At 39.7% G+C, this 20,351-nt stretch overlaps 1 protein-coding gene and 1 pseudogene across 1 annotated transcript in view; one reads left to right on the forward strand and one right to left on the reverse strand.

Moving 5' to 3' along the window:
- The window catches only part of BBOX1 (gamma-butyrobetaine hydroxylase 1), a 93,185-nt gene that overhangs the window by 46,721 nt on the left and 26,113 nt on the right, over positions 1-20,351 (reverse strand). The window lies entirely within an intron of this gene.
- Positions 17,005-19,690, forward strand: LOC103238576 (cTAGE family member 8-like; annotated as a pseudogene).

Here is a 20,351-nt window from a genome sequence, read left to right on the forward strand (position 1 = left end):
GAAGGAAGGATTATTATCCCAGACTTCCTTAGAGTTGGCAGGGAAGACAGATAATTCAGTTTTATCCTCTGTCTTTGTGATTCTCCTCTATGACATCCATAAAAAGGTCACAGAAGGCCCTCTTCATCCCTTTCAGCGACATGCCACACACCTCCCTGTGGGACAGCGAGTTTCAAACAGCTCCAATTGTCACAGCTTCTTTCTTCTGCTGAGGCACAATAGACCTTTTAAACCCTAATTCTGTGCTCCAGAATTGCAGAATAGTGATATAGTTTGGATATTTGTCCCTACCCAAATCTCATGTTGAATTGTAATCCTCAGTATTGGAGGTATGGCCTGCTGGGAGGTGATTGGATCATGGGGGTGAATGTCTCATGAATGATTTAGCACCATCTACTTGGTGCTGTCCTCACAATAGTGAGTGAGTTCTTGAGAAATCTGGCCATTTAAAAGTCTGTGGCACCCAGCAAAAGAAACTATCATCAGAGTGAACAGACAACCTACAGAATGGGAGAAAATTTTTGCAATCTATCAATCTGACAAAGGGCTAATATCCAGGATCTACAAATAACTTAAACAAATTTACAAGAAAAAAACAAACAACCCCATCAAAAAGTGGGCAAAGGATATGAACAGACACTTCTTAAAATAAGACATTTATGCATCCAACAGACATATGAAAAAATGCTCATCACCACTGGTCATTAGAGAAATGCAAACCAAAACCACAATGAAATACTATCTCATGCCAGTTAGAATGGTGATCATTAAAAAGTCAGGAAACAACAGATGCCAAAGAGGATGTGGAGAAATAGGAACACTTTTACACTGTTGGTGGAGTGTAAATTAGTTCAACCATTGTGGAAGACAGTGTGGTGATTTCTCAAGGATCTAGAACCAGAAATACCATTTCACTCAGCAATCCCATTACTGGGTATATACCCAAAGGATTATAAATCATTCTACTATAAAGACACATGCACATGTATGTTTATTGTGACACTATTCACAATAGCAAAGACTTGAAGCCAACCCAAATGGCCATCAATAATTGACTGGATAAAGAAAATGTGGCACATATACACTATAGAATACTATGCAGCAATAAAAAAGGATGAGTTCATGTCCTTTGCAGGGACATGGATGAAGCTGAAAACCATAATTCTCAGCAAACTATCACAAGAACAGAAAACCAAACATGCATGTTCTCATTCATAAGTGAGAGTTGAGCAATGAGAACACATGGACACAGGGAGGGGAACATCACACACTGGGGCCTGTCAGATGGTGGGGAGCTAGCGGAGGGATAACATTAGGAGAAATACCTAATGTAGGTGAAAGGTTGATGGGTGCAGCAAACCACCATGCCACGTGCATACCTATGAAACAAAATGACACGTTCTGCACATGTACCTCAGAACTTAAAGTATAATAATAATAATAATAATAATAATAATAATAAAAAAGTCTGTGTCACCTCTCTCTTTCTCTTTCTTGCTCCTGCTTGTACGCGTGATGTATCTATTCCCTCTTCACCTTCTGCCATGATTGTAAGCTTCCTGAGGCCTTCTTTGAAGCTGAGCAGATGCCAGCATCATGCTTCCTGTAAAGCCTACAGAACCTTGAGACAGTTAAACTTCTTTTTAAAATAAGTTACCCAATATCAGGTATTTCTTTAGAGCAGTGCAAGAACAGCCTAACACAGGCAGTCTTGAAGATGTGCATAAAGACAACTATTGCATTAAGTATTTCTTTATAAGGGTAAGTGGTCTCTTTCCTCCCAGTATTTCTTCATGCTTTCTGGGTACCATGCACTCCACTAACCTTTCTGCTTTTCTTCAGATGACATGTTTAAATTTACTGATGCCCCATGACAGCACTGGCATCTTGAATCGGACATAATACTGCAGGTATAGTCTGGTCTATACCTGCAAGGTGGGCTCATTCCTACATTTTTTACTAATGCAGCCCTTATCTAATTAGTGTTTTTTGGCAGTCCCAACTCTGATGACTCATATTAACTTTTCAGTCCACCAGAACATGTAAGAATTGCCTGTTAGCCAAGTATTTGTCTCCTGGATTCATGTACTTTATTTCTGAAGCTAGTTCATTGAAAAATAACTTACTAAGCACATACAGAGATGAGAATAAAGACTACATCTGATATGGTCATTTGTCAAATTTAACAACTCAAGGTTTGAAGGTTAAAAATCTGGGTTCAAATCCTAATTTCAACACTTCCCATCTGCATGACATTTGGAAAGTGAGAAATTCTCTAAGTTCAGTTTCCTTATCTGGAAAGTACAGGAGGAGAACAACCTACAGAGTTGTAAAATTTGAATGAGATAATATCTATCAAGAATTTAACATGGTGTGCCTGCTGTCCGGTTAAATCTTCACTTGAACCAAAGCAGCTGAATGTGGCTGGAGGAAAACACACGAGGATGACTGATTTTATTGAAATCTCTAGTTAACTATACCTTACATAGTCCTATCTGACTGTTTCGTATGTTTTCTATCCTCAAACCTTCCACACTTCCTCCTCATATTTATGCTCATCTGGTGACTTTGATTCTTACTTCAGTGAAAAGACAGAAGAACTCACAAGAGAATTTCCATACACTGCTACCACCATACCCATCAACCTGCATGAGTCTGTGTCCTTATCATTACTTGATATATTATAGGTATATTTGTACATTTATTTGTCTATTTTTCTACCAAAATGTGAACTGCTAAGGGGCAGGATTTTTTTCTTATTTTGTTTACCACTGATTCCCTAGTGCCTAGAACAGTGCCTGGTACATAGCAGATATTCATTAAGTGGGATGAATGAATAAATGCACAATCCATGGAAAGTTCTCGGTAATGATATATGTTACTAATATTAGTTATTTCTCTATATTTCAACTGTCTATTGTGAAAGAGAGTCAAATATTATAGATAATGACCATTCGGTGGAGTAATTGTAGTTACAGACAGAGGATCCATACAAATTGCTGAGAGCACGTAGAAGAGGAAGAAAATAGAAGGTATTTAATAGTGCAGATGCTCTTAAATCAAACCTTGGCTCTTTCACTTCATCTCTCTTTGATTACAAACTAGTTATTTATTTCTATCAGCCCAATTTTTCTTGTGTATAAAATGGTTACAATAATAATGCTGCCTGGGAGTTATTGCTAAGATTAAACAGGGCAATAAATATTAAGTGCTGAGCTCAGTGACTCTAACATGGAAAATGATTTTAAAGCATTTTTTAAAAAGAAAGAGCAGGACGGGAATAGGAAACAAGCTATAAGAGGAAGAAGAAGGGCATACGATGTTGGTAGTGTGGACAGAAGGTTAACAGTGGAAGCAGCAAGATATGGTTGGATTCTGAATTATTTTGATGATAGAGATAATATAACTTTCTAATAAGTTGGATGGGTATCATGAGAGATAAACAGTAGTCAAGGATAAGCTTGCTACTGGAGAGATGGAGTTGCTACCATCAGCTGAGATGGAAAATGCTGTATGTGCAGCAGAATTAATCTTAGACCACCTGCTCCCAGCAGCGGGTTCATTTTTCCCTCTGGTTTTCCTCAATGTGTTTCTTATTGTTCCAAGTAAATAACTTCATTAATCCCCTCTATGGTTTCCCATCATGTATCTCGATCGGTCAATTTATTCTGGGCTAGAAACTCCTATTACACCTTACTGAAGTTCGAGCTTAAAGACTGTGGTTCCTCATTATACGGGCACATTGTTTTCTTTAGATATTTTTCTTTTATATTCCCTATTGAGATCTGCTTTTCTATGGTGATGAGACTGTACTGATTTTCGGTTTGGAATTTTTCTTTTTCAAGTATCTAGCACATATGTGACATATAATGTAGCTGATGATTGCTGGTATTTTCATCTGTAGCTATTCTTGACTAATTAATAGATAACACAGGATCACTTTCTTCCAAGTGTGCTGGTCATTCCAGCTTCACCAAACATTTCTATACTCTTGACTGGAATTAGGTTCATAAGTGACCAGTCCTTTCACTGCCTTCTTTAATTCTATTTAAATGAAACTATCTACCAGGTAGGTAAACTTTTGCTAGGAATCAAACCAATGTGTGACTAAATGGCAATTGTCCACCTTTGAGATACTCTCATATGTTTAATCAGGAATAGAACATGATTGTTCTTCATGTAAGGGGAGCTCAAACATTAGATATTATAAGGCACTCTTCTACTCTCCTGTCTTTTTCCCAAATGTTCTTTAATGTGCCTCTGTTCTTACATTTATGGTGCTTTAACTGGAAGGAAAAGGGGAGACAGGAAGGATCTAACAGGTTTTGAGCATCCACAGTGTGCCAGACACTGTGCTAAGTACAGTTTATCACTTATTCTTCATCTCCCAAGGCTAATAGGCACCACCTCTTTTAAATATGGAAAAAGTGAGGCTCAGGCCATTTATGAAACTAAGTCAAGTTCACAGAAAAAAGTCAAAACCAGCTCTTCTGACTCCAAAGTGTGTGCTCCTTCTGTTAACACCATGTTATTTCATGAGTGAAGAGCTTTCTTGATATAGTGGACTCTTTCACCTTCTCTTCTGGCAAATTCTAATAAAATTCTTTTTGAAAAATGTGTATGTGTGTGATGTTCCTCTCCCTGTGTCCATGTGTTCTCCTTGCTCAACTCACACTTATGATTGAGAACATGCAGTCTTTGATTTTCTGTTCTCGTGATAGTTTCCTGAGAATGATGGTTTCTAGCTTCATTCATGTCCCTGCAAAGGACATGAACTCATCCTTTTTTATGGCTGCATAGTATTCCATGGTGGGGGACTAAGGGAGGGATAGCATTAGGAGAAATACCTAATGTAGGTGATGGGTTGATGAGTGCAGCAAATCACCATGGCACATGTATACCTATGTAACAAACCTACACGTTCTGCACATGTACCCCAGAACTTAAGGTATAACAAAAAAAAGCAAAGAATAATGTGTATGTTTCCATTTGTATATGAAAGCTTTACTGTTTGAATGTTACCAGTGAAATGATGGCTGTTTCCTGGGCTTACTTTCTTTCCTATTGATATCTGTGGCTTGGTTTAGGGATCAATATAAATGTAGGGTGGAATAATTGATGAAGGTCTTCATTAGGATATGAGTAAACCTTGTAGAATGGGTAGGTAAAGCTTGACCAGTCAGAAAGAGAAGAATAAGTCATGCAGGAGGCAAGCAGAACTTGGACAAAAAAGGGAGTCCACATGCTCGTGGAGTGGGTACCAGAATGTAGGATGATTGGAAAGCCCCAGTGAATACTTTTACTCTATAGGCAATGAGACACATGAGCAAGGGGGAGGAGAGATGATTGTGAGCCTCAGGGGGATTGCCCTTAGAAATGTGCAAGCTGGGTATGAACAGAGAGGCCATGTTATGTCAGTAATACAGACATGGGATGATAAAAGGCTCCAACTAAGCTGTTGACAAGAGAGACAATCTGTATAATCTTTCCCTCCATAAGCCTAACTTAAATATCAATCATCTCTATGCAAACAGCAAATATGCAATATAATCGAAAGCCAATGGGAGATGAGAAAGCAATTTTAATAATAATATTCCACATTTTTCAAAAACAAGTATTCTGCTCAAGAGGGTCAAGAAAACTGTATTTTGTTTGTTTGTTTGTTTTATGGTGGATTGGAGACATTGTTAGTATGCCTCTCCCTTTTGGAAAGACAAAATAGTGTATAGAGATTCACACTGTGAACTTTTTTTCCAAGAAGCAACACAGGAACTTAACAGGAAAACTGAAAGAAACCACAGGCCCTTTGAAATAAGTGGCAGGCTGCAGTCTTCACTGTAAGCCAGGTGGAAAACTATAAGTCCCCAGAGTGCAAGGGCAGATAAACTGCCTCCAGGATATACCCTCCCACTGGGGAACCTGGCAATACAGCCCATGGGGGAAGGCCTTAATCCTACCCAGCACTGGAGCTGATTTAGGGAGTGGTAGGGAACATAAAAGTAGGAGCAGCAGCGGGAAGAGTTCTGTGCATTCCCAGTCTCCAGCATGGATGGAGGGAAGCCATTTTTGGTCTTATAGAAGTCTGTCAGCTAATGCAGGTGGCAGTCACAGGTTGAGAGAGGCTCCCAACTGAAATTCAGGATATAATCTCAAGTGCGGACAAACACCATTGGCCAGAACTTAAGGGTGGGTGGGAAATGTGCTGCTGCCACAGGTGCAGGAGCTGGGTGTTCTGGCTTTCTGGGTGGACTGGAAGGGGTGAGGTCTGAAAGCCATGGTAGCATCTTCTAGGGGAGTTCTGAGCATAGACTGCTTAGGACTTAGCTAGCTGCTGCTAGTGGAGAGCACTGCAAGTTTGAGACCTGCCTTGCCAAGTGAATGGGAGCGGGGTGGGGTTTATTGCCACCTGCTATTCCCCACTTCCTGCACAAACTCTTCTGTGCAGCAGAGACAGCTGTGCTTCTCTCTGGAACACTACCCCAGTGGCAAGAGAACTGCCCTCCAATTTCACAAAAACTGCTGCTTGTCCTGCATGTGGAGAGTCAGAGTGTGGCCCTGTCTGACCCAGATGCTACCTGGCTTTGCCCCTCCACCCACCCTGGTAACTTAACATAATGGACAGAAACTTTTGGGAGCTTTATGGCCCCACTCATTGTCCGAGAAGACAGAATACCTCCCCTAGGTAACAAAGCAAACACAAATCCCACTGCTACTAACACAGCTTGTGCTCTTTTGCAAGTGCTACCTCCTGGCTGGAGGCCAACTGACAGAGTCCATTACAACATCTGCAGGTAGAATAACACAGTGCTCAGGAAGAAGAAAATGTGTGCGTTACCTCAGTTATCACCATTGCTTGCAGCACCATGGCTAACCAGGAGGTCTTGAGTTTGCCCGTGTGACCAGTTCATTACTTTTTCTGCCAGCATTTGAGAAAGTCAACATACTAAAGTTATTTATAACCAAGGAACTTTACAGAGTTTACGTCACTCCCCTGCCATCTCCATCAGAGCTGGGAGACTTGAGGACAGATCACATCACTGGTTCCCTTGCAGACATTTCCCAGCACCAGCCTGGAGGGTGGCAGCCCCACTAGGTGGCTAGACCCAGAGGAGCAGCAGCCTTCACAGTAGTCTGGTTCTCAGCAACTCCTACTCCTAGGCGGACAGCGAAGGTACCACATTAAGAGAACACCTTGAGAGATAAATGAGTCTGGATGGCAGGCCTTGAATCCCAGAACTTTCTGCTGGTGGGAAGTTTCTTTCAGCAGAGGCACAGATACGGTGCTGGGCTCAGTGGGGAAAGTCTGAAGCTCTGCCCCAACTGTGAGGCAGCCCTTGTGCTCACAAAGGGTCTTGGAGAAGAAGAATTCTTTTCCCCTTTTGTCAATCACTGAAGACACAGCTAGGGCTTCTCCCATGGGAGTTCAGCATGAGTCCACCTATAGGCAGCCTTTCTGGAACACTTCAGGGTGACTGAATCCCCACAGGAGGAGTGCCCTCTGGGTTCAGGCTTGCATGAGGGGTAGTGTCACAATTCATCTCTATTTGGAATATCAAGTATTCAACTCTACTTGGAATTTCATTCCTGTAGATGAAAAGAGATGCCTGTCTGATTTGAATAGCTGTAGCACTAGGTCAGGAGTGTGACTGGGAGATGGACTGCTTTCCTGCTGGCCTGTCAAGGGAGAGGCCATTCTTCTCCCTGGTAAGATCTCAGTGCTCACTGAGAGCTCCCCTGGCCACCTCTGTCAAGACTGGGACTTCTGCCGACTATTGGGTGTTGCATTTACCCACCTGCGTCAGCCACAACTGGTTTCTACACAGGGACACCTCTCCTACTGGAGAAAAATAAACAAAAATGTGTACCCCATGGGGGAATGAGATAAGCTTCAAGAGACCTCTGCTATTCCAACCTAATAAGAGATAGTGAACTTAGTCACACACCAAGCACATCATTACTACAGCCAGCATCTGAGAAAGCCATCATACAAAGACCATAACAAGAAATTCTTACAGAGTCTTCACCCCTGAAAGCACCAAGAGCTAAATAAGGCTGCAATAAACTATAAACATTAAAGTCACATCCTTCAGGGGAAAAAAGAAATAAAACAGTCAAATAAAAAGAAGTCAACAATAACGAAAAGAAATAGTCTATCCAAATTAGAAGGAACCAGAAAAATAATCCTGGCAAGTATGAAAAAACAGGGTTCTATAACATCCCCAAGGTATCACATTAGCTACTGTCCTCCAGACCCCAGAATGGTAGATCCACTGACAGCTTGCACCACATACCTAGAAAAGCCACAGACACTCAATGCAAGCCTGTGAAAGCAGCCACAGGGGCTATATAACCTGCAGACCCACAGAGGCAGAGCTGCCCAAGGCCTTGAGAGTTCACCTCTTGTGGCCTGAATATGAGATATGGCGTGAAAGGAGATCATTTTAAAGTGCTAAGATATAATGACTGTAAAGTTTTCAAACTTTTATGCTCTTCTTCCCTTTTAAACATAACTTTCAGTTTTGGCTAATCTCTTTGTTCACACATATGAGAATAGACTTTTATAAACAGCCAGGTCACATCTTGAATGCTTTGCTGCTTAGAACTTTCTTCTCCCAGATACCCTAAATCACCTTTCTCAATTTCAAAGTTCCACAGATCTCTAGGGCAGGGGTAAAAGGCCATCTTTCTTCTTGCTAAAGAGTGACCTTTACTCCAGTTCCTGATACATTTCTCATCTCCATCTGAGACTACCTCAGCCTGGACTTCATTGTCCATATCACTATCAGCATTTTGGTCAAAGCCATTCAACAAGCCTCTAAGAAGTTCCAAACTTTCCCACATCTTCCTGTCTTCTTCTGAGCTCTCCAAACTGTTCCAACCTCTGCTAAGTCCCAAAATCACTTCCACATTTTTAGGTATCTTTATAACAGTACCCACTCCCAGTACCAATTTTCTGTATTTGTCCATTCCCACAGTGCTATAAAGAACTACGTGAGATTGGGTGATTTATGAAGGAAAGAGGTTTAATTGATTCACATTTCCACAGGCTTACAGGAAGCATGACTGGGAGGCCTCAGGAAAGTTACAATCATGGTGGAAGGTGAAGGGAAAGCAAGCATCTTTCTCACATGGTGTCAGGAGACAAAGAGCAATGGAGGAAGTGCCACACACTTTTAAACCATCAGATCTCATCAGAACTCATTCACTATCACGAGAACAGCAAGGGGGAAGTCAGCCACCATGATTCAATGACCTCCCACCAGCTCTCTCCTCTCACATGTGTGGATTACAATTTGATATGAGGTTTTGGTGGGGACACAGAGCCAAACCATGTTGCCTTACAAGCCCAAAGGGATTGGGATCCTATCTTTAGCCATTTTATTTTTGGAGGTGGAGTCTCACTCTGTTGCCCAGGCTAAAGTGCAGGGGCACAATCTCAGCTCACTGCAAGCTCTGACTCCCAGGTTCACGCCATTCTCCTGTCTCAGCCTCCCTAGTAGCTGGGACTATAGGCACCCACCACCATGTCTGGCTAATTTTTCATATATATATATATATATATATGTAGAGATGGGGCTTCACTGTATTAGCCAGGATGGTCTCTATCTCCTGACCTTGTGATCCGCCTGCCTTGGCCTCCTAAAGTGCTGGGATTACAGGCGTGAGCCACCACACCCAGCCTTTTTAGCCTCTTTTTTTTTTTTTTTTTTTTTTTTTTGAGACGGAGTCTTGCTCTGTCGCCCAGGCTGGAGTGCAGTGGCCGGATCTCAGCTCACTGCAAGCTCCGCCTCCTGGGTTTACGCCATTCTCCTGCCTCAGCCTCCCGAGTAGTTGGGACTACAGGCGCCTGCCACCTCGCCCGGCTAGTTTTTTGTATTTTTTAGTAGAGATGGGGTTTCACCGTGTTAGCCAGGATGGTCTCGATCTCCTGACCTCGTGATCTGCCCGTCTCGGCCTCCCAAAGTGCTGGGATTACAGGCTTGAGCCACCGCGCCCGGCCCTTTTTAGCCTCTTTAAAGAGAATAATTGTCAGGCAAGAATTTTGTATCCTGCAAAACTAAGTTCCATAAATGAAGGAGAAATAAAGTCATTTTCAGACAAGCAAATGCTGAGGCAATTTGTTACTACTAGACAAACCCTACAAGGAGTGCTAGGAGTTCTAAATCTTGAAGCAGAAGGTTGACATGCACCAGAATAGAACTTCTTGAAAGCATAAAATGCACAGGCCTATAAAACAATAATACAATGAAGAAAATAAAGTAGGTAACAATCAACATGATGACTGAGAAAGTATCTCACATCTCGACATGAACATTGAATGTAAACAGCCTAAATGTTCCACTTAAGATACAGATTGGCAGAATGGAAAAAAAAATCACAAACCAAGTATCTTCTGTCTTCAAGAGACTCACCTAACACATAAGGATTCATATAAATTCAAGGTAAAGGAGTGGGAAAAGATACTCCATGCAAATAGAAATCAAAAGTGAGCAGAAGTAGCTATTTTTATATCAGATTAAACAGACTTTAAAGCAACAATATTAAAAACAAAAAAGAAAGAAGGTCATTATACAATGATGAAAGAATCAATCCAACAAGAGGATATTACAATCCTAAATATATATGTCCCTAACTCTGGAGCTCCCAAATTTATAAAACAATTACCATTAGACCCAAGAAGTAAGACAGAGAGCAACACAATAATAGTGTGTTGTTGTTGGGGACTTCAATAGTGTGTTGCTGTCAGTGGGGACTTCAACACCCCACTGACAGCACTAAACAGATCACTGAGACAGAAAGTCAATAAAGCAACAATGGACTTAAACTACACTCTATAACAAATGGACCTGATATTTATAGAACATTCTACCCAATAACTGCAAAACACACATTCTTATTAACACATGGAATATTTTTCAAGATAGACCATATGATAGGTCACAAAACATGTCTCAATACATTTAAGAAAATCAAAATTATGTCAAGTACCTTCTCAGAACACAGTGCAATAAAACTGGAAATTAACTCCGAAAGGAACCCTGAAATCAATACAAACACATGGAAATTAAACAATCTTCTCCTGAATGATTTTGGGGTTAACAATGAAATCAAGATGGAAATTAAAAAATTCTTTGAAATGAATGACAATATTGACACAAGTTATGAAAATCTCTGTGATACAGATGTTGACTACTATACATCACATAAACAGAATTAAAAACAAAAGCCATATAATCAGTTCAATAGATGCAGCAAAAGCATTTGATAAAATTCAGCATCTCTTTAGGTAACCCCCAATAACAAACTAGGCATTGAAGGAACATACCTCAAAATGCCAGGAGGTGAATAAAGGCCATATATAACAAACCATCAGCCAACATCATACTGAATGGAGAAAAGTTAAAAGTATAAGTTAAAAGTTAAAAGCAAAAGTTAAAAGGTTAAAGTTAAAACTTTCACCAGAAAATGGGCATCCATTTTCTAGAATGAATGTCCTAGCTTGAGTAATTAGACAAGAGAAAGAAAATAAAGGGCAACCAACTTGGAAAAGAGGAAGTCAAATTATTACTGTTCACTGATGATACAATTGTATACCTAGAAAACTCTAAAGATTCCTCCAAAAGACTTCTAGATTTCATAAGCAAATTCAGTGAAGTCTCAGGTTACAAAATTAACATACACAAATCAGTAGCACTACTATACACCAACAATAACCAAACCGAGAATCAAACCATGAACTCAGTCCTTTTTACGATAGCTGCAAAACAAAATCTAGGAATATTTTTAACCAGGGAGATGAAAGATCTCTATAAGGAGAACTACAAAACACTGCCAAAAGAAATCATAGATGACACAAACAAATGGAAACTCATCCCATGCTCATGAATTAGAACACTCAATATTTTAAGAATGACCACATTACCCAAAGAAATCTACAGATTCAAGGCAATGCCTATCAAAATATCAACACTATTCTTCCCAGAATTAGTAAAAAAAAAAAAAAAAACAACCCAAAATTCATACGGAACCAAAAAAATAAAAAAGAGCCCAAATAGCCAAAGCAGTCCTAAACAAAAAGAACAAATCTGAATGCATCATCTGACCTGATTTCAAATTATACTATAATGCTATAGTTACCAAAACAGCATGATACTGTACAAAATTAAACCCATAGAACAATGGAACAGAATAGAGAACCCAGAAATAAAGCTAAATATCTGTAGCTAATGGATCTTTGACAAAACATATGAAACTATAAATTGGGGAAAAGACACCTTATTTAATAAATGATGCTGGAAAAACTGAATAGCAATATATAGAAGAATGAAACTGGGTCCCTATCTTATACTTTATTAAAAAATTAACTCAAGGTGGATTAAAGACTTACATTGAAGATCTGAAATAATACAAATTCTAGAGGATAACCTAGGAAAAACTCTTCTGGACATTGGCCTATGCAAAGAATTTATGACTAACACCCCAAAAGCAAATGTAACAAACAAAAGTACAAAAATAAATGGGGTCTAATTAAACCAAAAAGCTCTGTATAGAAAAACAAATAATTACCAGAGTTAAACAACCCACAGAACGGGAGAAAACATATGCAAGCTATCCATCCCAAAGGACTAATATCCAAAATCTACAAGGAACTCAAACAAATCAGCAAGAAAAAAAACAAGCCCATTGGCAGATGACACGAATGGACATTTCTCAAAAGAAGATGTACAAACATGAAAAAATGCTCAGCATCACTAGTCATCAGTGAAATGGAAATTAAAACCACAGTGAGATACCATTTTACCCTCACCAGAATGGCTATTATTAAAAAATAAAAAAACAACAGATGTTGGCATGGATGTGGTGAAAAGGGAAGCATTCACTGTGGGTAGGAATGTAAATTAGACCAACCTTTACAGAAAACAGTGTGGAGACTTCTTAAATAACTAAAAGTAGAACCACTTTTCAATTCAGGAATCCCATTACTGGGTATCTACCCAAAAGGAAAGAAGTCATTATGTAAAAAAGACACCTGAAAATGTATGCTTATTATAGCACAATTTGCAATTGCAAAGTTAGGGGACCAATCTAAGTGCCCATCGACTAATGAGTGGATAAAGAAAATGTGGTATATATACACCATGGAATACTACTCAACCATAAAATGAATAAAATAATGTATTTTGCAGCAACTTGAATGAAGCTGGAGGCCTTTATTCTAAATGAAGTAACTCAGAAATGGAAAACCAAATATTGTATGTCCTCACAAGCGGGAGCTCAACTATGTTTTTTAAAATTTTTATTTTATTTTATTTTTGAGATGGAGTTTTGCTCTGTCATCCAGGCTGGAGTGCAGTGGCTCAATCTTGGCTCACTGCAACTTCTGCCTCCTGGGTTCAAGCAATTCTCTTGTCTCAGTCTCCCGAGTACCTGGGACTACAGTCGTGTGCCACCACGCCTGGCTAATTTCTGTATTTTTAGTAGAGATGGGGTTTCACCATATTGGTCAGGCTCAAACTCCTGACCTCAGGTGATCCACTCGCCTTAGCCTCCCCAAGTCCTGGGATTACAGATGTGAGCCACTGCACCTGGCCTGGAGCTCAACTATGTGCAAAGGCAAACAGAGTGGTATAATGGACTTTGGAGACTCAGAAGTGGGAGCGTGAGAAGAGGTAAGAAATAAAAAATGACGTATTTGTTACAACGTACACTGCTTGGGTGACGGGTGAACTAAAACCTCAGACTTCCCCACTATGCTATTCATTTACGTAATAAAAAACCACTTACTCTCCAAAAGCTATTGAAATAAAATTTTAAAAAAGAAATAAACCTATTTTAAAACAAAAAAGAAAACTCTCAGAGTTGCTGTTTATAGTTATTTACAACCACTTTCAAGGAAATGTTTTGAAAAAAATAATGAGTTGATACGCATTGTGCAACACTACCCTTCACCCAATATTGCACTGATTGAGAAGTTAAGTATATACTATTATTGTGTATGTTGTGCAGATAAGGATATCGAAGCACAGAAAGGTTAAGTAAGTTGCTCAAAATCACAGACTTAGCAAGGCCTAGGGCCAAAAACACTCTTAATTTCAGTACCCTACTTTCTTATTGATTAATAACAAAGTTACTGATTGAGAAAAATATAAAATTTTAAGAAAAAAAGAAAGAAAAATGAGAGGATTTATTGGATAGAGTAGAACTCAAACATTTTTATTTAATTTGCTAAGCCAGAAATTAGGCAAATCAATACTATGTATGAATGTAAACATCAATAAATTCTTAAAATCTTTTTTTTTTTCCCCCTACAGGGATAGCCCACAGCTATTCCACGGATGGGCACATTTGGAAGTTTGGTTCTAAAACCTAAAAGAAGAAATTTAGGAATAGGAACAGCTCCAGCCTCCAGCTCCCAGTGTGAGTGACACAGAAGACAGGTGATTTCTGCATTTTAAACTGAGATACTAGGTTCATCTCACTGGGGAGTGTCGGACAGTCTGTGCTGGTCAGTGGGTGCAGCCCAACCAGTGAGAGCTGAAGTAGTGCCAGACATTGCCTCACCTGGGAAGTGCAATGGGGAAGGGAATTCCCTTTCCTAGCCAAGGGAAACTGAGACACACAGTACCTGGAAAATTGGGTAACTCCTACCCTAATACTGTGCTTGAGAGAAGAAGACTTCAGTCGATTAAACGTCTCAGAGCTAAAGGAGGAACTACGTACCCAGTGCAAAGAAACTAAAAACCTTGAAAAAAGAATGGAAGAATGGGTAACTAGAATAATCAATGCAGAGAAGTCCATAAATGAACTGAGAGAGATGAAAACCATGACACGAGAACTACATGAGAAATGCACAAGCTTCAGTAACTGACTTGATCAACTGGAAGAAAGAGTATCAGTGATTGAAGATCAAATAGATAAAATGAAGTGAGAAGAGAAGTTTAGGGAAAAAAGAGTAAAAAGAAATGAACAAAGCCTCCAAAAAATATTGGATTATGTGAAAAGACCAAATTTACGTCTGATTGGTGTGCCTGAAAGTGATGGGGAGAATGGAACCAAGTTGGAAAACACTCTGCAGGATATCATCCAGGAGAACTTCCTCAACCTAGCAAGGTAGGCCAACATTAAAATTCAGGAAATACAAAGAACACTGCAAAGACACTCCTCAAGAAGAGCAACTCCAAGACACATAATTGTCAGATTCACCAAAGTTGAAATGAAGGAAAAAATGTTAAGGGCAGCCAGAGAGGAAGGTCGGGTTACCCACAAAGGGACGCCCATCAGACTAGCCATAAGTAGAAAGCTGAAACTGGGTCCTTTTCTTACTCCTGATATGAAAATTAATTCAAGATGGATTAGAGACTTAAATGTTAGACCTAAAACCAGAAAAACCCCAGAAGAAAACTTAGCTAATACCATTCAGGACATAGGCATGGGCAAGGACTTCATGTCTAAAGCACCAAAAGCAACGGCAACAAAAGCCAAAATTGACAAATGGAATCTAATTAAACTAAAGAGCTTCTGCACAGCAAAAGAAGCTACCATCAGAGTGAACAGGCAACCTACAGAATGGGAGAAAATTTTTGCAATCTTCTCATCTGACAAAGGGCTAATATCCAGAACCTACAGAGAACTCAAACAAATTTGCAAGAAAAAAACAAACAACCCCTTCAAAAAGTGGGCAAAGGATACAAACAGACACCTCTCAAAAGAAGACATTTATATAGCCAACAGACACATGAAAAAATGCTCATCATCACTCGCCATCAGAGAAATGCAAATCAAAACCACAATGAGATACCATCTCACACCAGTTAAAATGGCGATTATTATAAAGTCAGGAAACAACAGGTGCTGGAGATGATGTGGAGAAATTGGAACACTTTTATACTGTTGGTGAGACTGTAAACTAGTTCAACCATTGTGGGAAACAGTGTGGCAATCCCTCAAGGATCTAGAACTAGAAATACCATTTGACCCAGCCATCCCATTACTGGGTATACACCCAAAGGATTATAAATCACACTGCTATAAAGACACATGCACACATATGTTTATTGCAGCACTATTCACAATAGTAAAGACTTGGAACCAACCCAAATGACCATCAATGATAGACTGGATTAAGAAAATGTGGCACATATACACCATGGAATACTATGCAGCCATAAAAAAGGATGAGTTTGTGTCCATTGTAGAGACATGGATGCAGCTGGAAACCATCAATTTCAGCAAACTATTGCAAGAACAAAAAAAAAACAAACACTGCATGCTCTCACTCATAGGTGGGAATTGAACAATGAGATCACTTGGACACAGGAAGGGGAACATCACACATCAGGGCCTATTGTGGGGAGTCGGGAGGGGGAGGAATAGCATTAGGAGATATACCTAATGTAAATGACGAGTTAATGGGTGCAGCACACCAACATGGCACATGTATACATATGTAACAAACCTGCATGTTGTGCACATGTACCCTAGAACTTAAAGTATAATTAAAAAAAAAAAAAAAAAGAAAAAGAAAAACAAGCAGAGAAACAAAAATTGATACAGAAAAAAATGTCAGGCTTATGCACTAAATTATCCATAATTAGTTTAATTATGAATGGTCTATCAAGAGACAGATAATAGAAGAGTGTATTTAAAAGTATGACCCTTTCGTATATGTTTCTTGTATGCTGTGTACAAGAAACTCACGTGAAATTTACCAATCCAGGGCAGGCCAAATTAAAAGGATGAAAAAAGATATATTACACAAACATTAATGCAAGGAAAGCAAGAGTGCTTGTATGTATATCAGATAAAGCAAAGAAAATTACCAGAAACAGAGAGATTATATAATGATCAAAGGTTTAATCCATGAAGAAGACAGCAATTTTAAGTGTATTCACCAAACAACAGAGCTTCAAAATATGTGATGTGAAAATTGCCAGAACTAAGGCGGGTCGGGCTCCGACCTGCGCTGCCTCAGGATGTAAAGTGTAACAAGGTGGCCGGGGCGGGGGGGAATGGGGGGCCGCAGCATGGGTCTGTGAGGCCTATGGGGTGCCCGCGTTCCCCAGCGGCCCCCTCAGCCGGCTCCGCAGTGGTCCACTCCGGTTGGTTGCCGCCTGGGGATTCGGATTCCAGACCCAAGGCTGCTTGTCCTCCACCGTTTGTTGTGGCCGGTGTTACTGTGGTGATCCCAGAGCAGTTTGACGCTATGGAGGAGCCCGGCGCTACCCCTAAGCCCTATGTGGGATTGGTCCTGGAGGAGCTACACAGGGTTGTGGCAGCACTATCTGAAAGTAGGAGACCAGATTCGAATCCTTATGATTTTCCATGGGAATTGGTGGTATGTGCAGCTGTTGTTGGATTTTTTGCCGTTCTCCTTTTTCTGTGGAGAAGTTTTAGATCGGTTAGGAGTCGACTTTATGTGGGAAGAGAAAAAATACTTGCTGCAACGCTTTCTGGACTAATTGAAGAAAAATGTAAACTACTTGAAAAATTTAGCCTTATTCAAAAAGAATACGAAGACTATGAAGTAGAGTCATCTTTAGAGGATGTCAGCTTTGAGAAGGCGGCAGCAGAAGCACGAAGTTTGGAGGCAACCTGTGAAAAGCTGAACAGGTTCAATTCTCAACTTGAGGACGAAATCCTCTGTCTAGAAAAAGAGTTCAAAGAAGAGAAATCTAAACATTCTCAACAAGATGAATTGATGGCAGATATTTCAAAAACGATACAGTCTGTACAAGATGAGTCAAAATCTCTCAAATCACAAATAGCTGAAGCCAAAATCATTTTCAAGATTTTTCAAATGAATGAAGAACGATGGGAGATAGCAATAAAAGATGCTTTGAGTGAAAACTCTCAACTTCAGGAAAGCCAGAAGCAGCTTTTGCAAGAAGCTGAAATATGGAAGGAACAAGTGAGTGAGCTTAATAAACAGAAAGTAACATTTGAAGACTCCAAAGTACACGCAGAACAAGTTCTAAATGATAAAGAAAATCACATCAGGACTCTGACTGGATGCTTGCTGAAGATGAAAGATTGGGCTGCTGTGCTTGGAGAGGACGTAACGGATGATGATAACTTGGAATTAGAAGTGAACGGTGAACCGGAAAATGGTGCTTACTCAGATGATCCTCCAAAAGGAGCTTTGAAGAAACTGATTCATGCTGCTAAGTTAAATGTTTCTTTACAAACCTTAGAAGGAGAAAGAAACCACATTATTATTTAGTTATCTGAAGTTGACAAAACAAAGGACGAGCTTACAGAGCATATTAAAAATCTTCAGACTCAACAAGCATCTTTGCAGTCAGAAAACATGTGTTTTGAAAGTGACAATCAGAAACTTCAACGGAAACTTAAAATAATGACTGAATTATATCAAGAAAATGAAATGAAACTCTACAGGAAATTGACAGTAGAGGAAAATTACCAGATACAGGAAGAAGAGAAACTTTCTAAAGTGGAAAAAAAGATCAGCCATACCACTAAAGGGCTGGAGACCTACAGAAAGCTAGCCAAAGATCGTGAAGAAGAATTGGAGAGAACTATTAATTTTTACCAAAGGCAGGTTATTTCCTATGAGAGAAAAGGACATGATAATTGGTTGGCAGCTTGGACTGCTGAAATAAAACTCACTGATTTAAGGAAAGAAAATGCTCACAACAGACAAAAATTAACTGAAACAGGGTTTAAATTTGCACTTTTAGAAAAAGAGCCTTCTGCACCTGATGTTTCAAATACAGCATTTGACAGAGAGCATTCCCTATATGGTCCCTCACCATTGGGTCGGCCTTCATCTGAAACGAGAGCTTTACTCTCTCCTCAAACTTTGTTGGAGGGTCCACTCAGACTCTCACTTGTGCTTCCTGGAAGAGGAGGAAGAGGCCCAAGAGGCCCAGGGAATCCTCTGGACCATCAGATTACCAATGAAAGAGGAGAACCAAGCTGTGATACGTTAACCGATCCTCACAGGGCTCCTTCTGATACTGGGCCCCTGTCATCTCCGTGGGATCAGGAACGAAGGATGATGTTTCCTCCACCAGGACAATCATATCCTGATTCAGGTCTTCCTCCACAAAGGGAAGACAGATTTTATTCTAATTCTGATAGACTGTCTGGGCCAGCAGAACTCAGAAGTTTTAATATGCCTTCTTTGGATAAAATGGATGGGTCAATGACTTCAGAAATGGAATCCAGTAGAAATGATGCCAAAGATGATCTTGGTGATTTAAATGTGCCTGATTCATCTCTCCCTGCTGAAAATGAAGCAACTGGCACCGGCTTTGTGCCTCCACCTCTAGCTCCAATCAGAGGTCCATTGTTTCCAGTGAATACAAGGGGCCCGTTCATGAGAAGAGGACCTCCTTTCCCCCCACCTCCTCCAGGAACCATGTTTAGAGCTTCTCGAGGTTACTATCCACCAACGGATTTCCCAGGTCCACCACATGCTCCATTTACAATGAGAAACATCTATCCACCGAGGGGTTTTCCTCCTTACCTTCACCCAAGACCTGGATTTGTACCCCACCCTCACATTCTGAAGGTAGAAGCGAGTTCCCTTCAGGGCTGATTCTGCCTTCAAAGGAGCCTGCTACTGAACATCCAGAACCACAGCAAGAAACCTGACAATATTTTTGCTCTATTCAAAAGTATTTTAGACTGATCTCATTTTCAGTTTAAGTAACTGTTGTTACTTAAGTGATTACACTTTTCTCAAATTGAAGTTTAATGGAATTATAGTTCTTAGTATAGTATTTTGTAAATAAAGATTATTTAAACACAAAAGAAATTTAAGTGTGCTGAAGATAACTGCAACTCCAAACCTAATGCTGTGTAGTTCTATGTTTTGCCATCTCGAAGCAAAGTGGAACCAGAAATGAGAGGTAATGGTTTGTGAATCAATTGTTCTCTTTTTCATTGTCTGGTGAATCTGCTGATATATAGGCACTAACAAAATTGGCAGGCTAAATTTATCCCTTATGTGTACATTTGGTAAATGTGAAGCCAGTGTAGAAAGTAATATATAAATTCTAAACTTGTAGCCCAACTGCCAATGTTATAAAACTTATTCCTGGGCTACAAAAAACAAAACAAAAAACAAAAAACCACACATACGAAAACACAAAAAAACCTAGCTTGTAAGAAATGGAAGCTCATCATTCACTAAGGAAAACCCATTCTATTTTGTTTTCTGTGTTTAAAAAGCAATACATTTATTTTAGTATAACTACAAAAAATTATTTTTCCGTGAGCAAAAAAGTTAGAATATTTTCCTTAATTTTCAATGTGGCAACTACACTAAAAAGGTATAAAAAGGGAAGGGACTGTAGTAATTCTTTCTGGAAATATATTTACTTTAG

This window comes from Chlorocebus sabaeus, chromosome 1, assembly GCF_047675955.1.
Source record: "Chlorocebus sabaeus isolate Y175 chromosome 1, mChlSab1.0.hap1, whole genome shotgun sequence".
Lineage (NCBI taxonomy): Eukaryota > Metazoa > Chordata > Mammalia > Primates > Cercopithecidae > Chlorocebus > Chlorocebus sabaeus.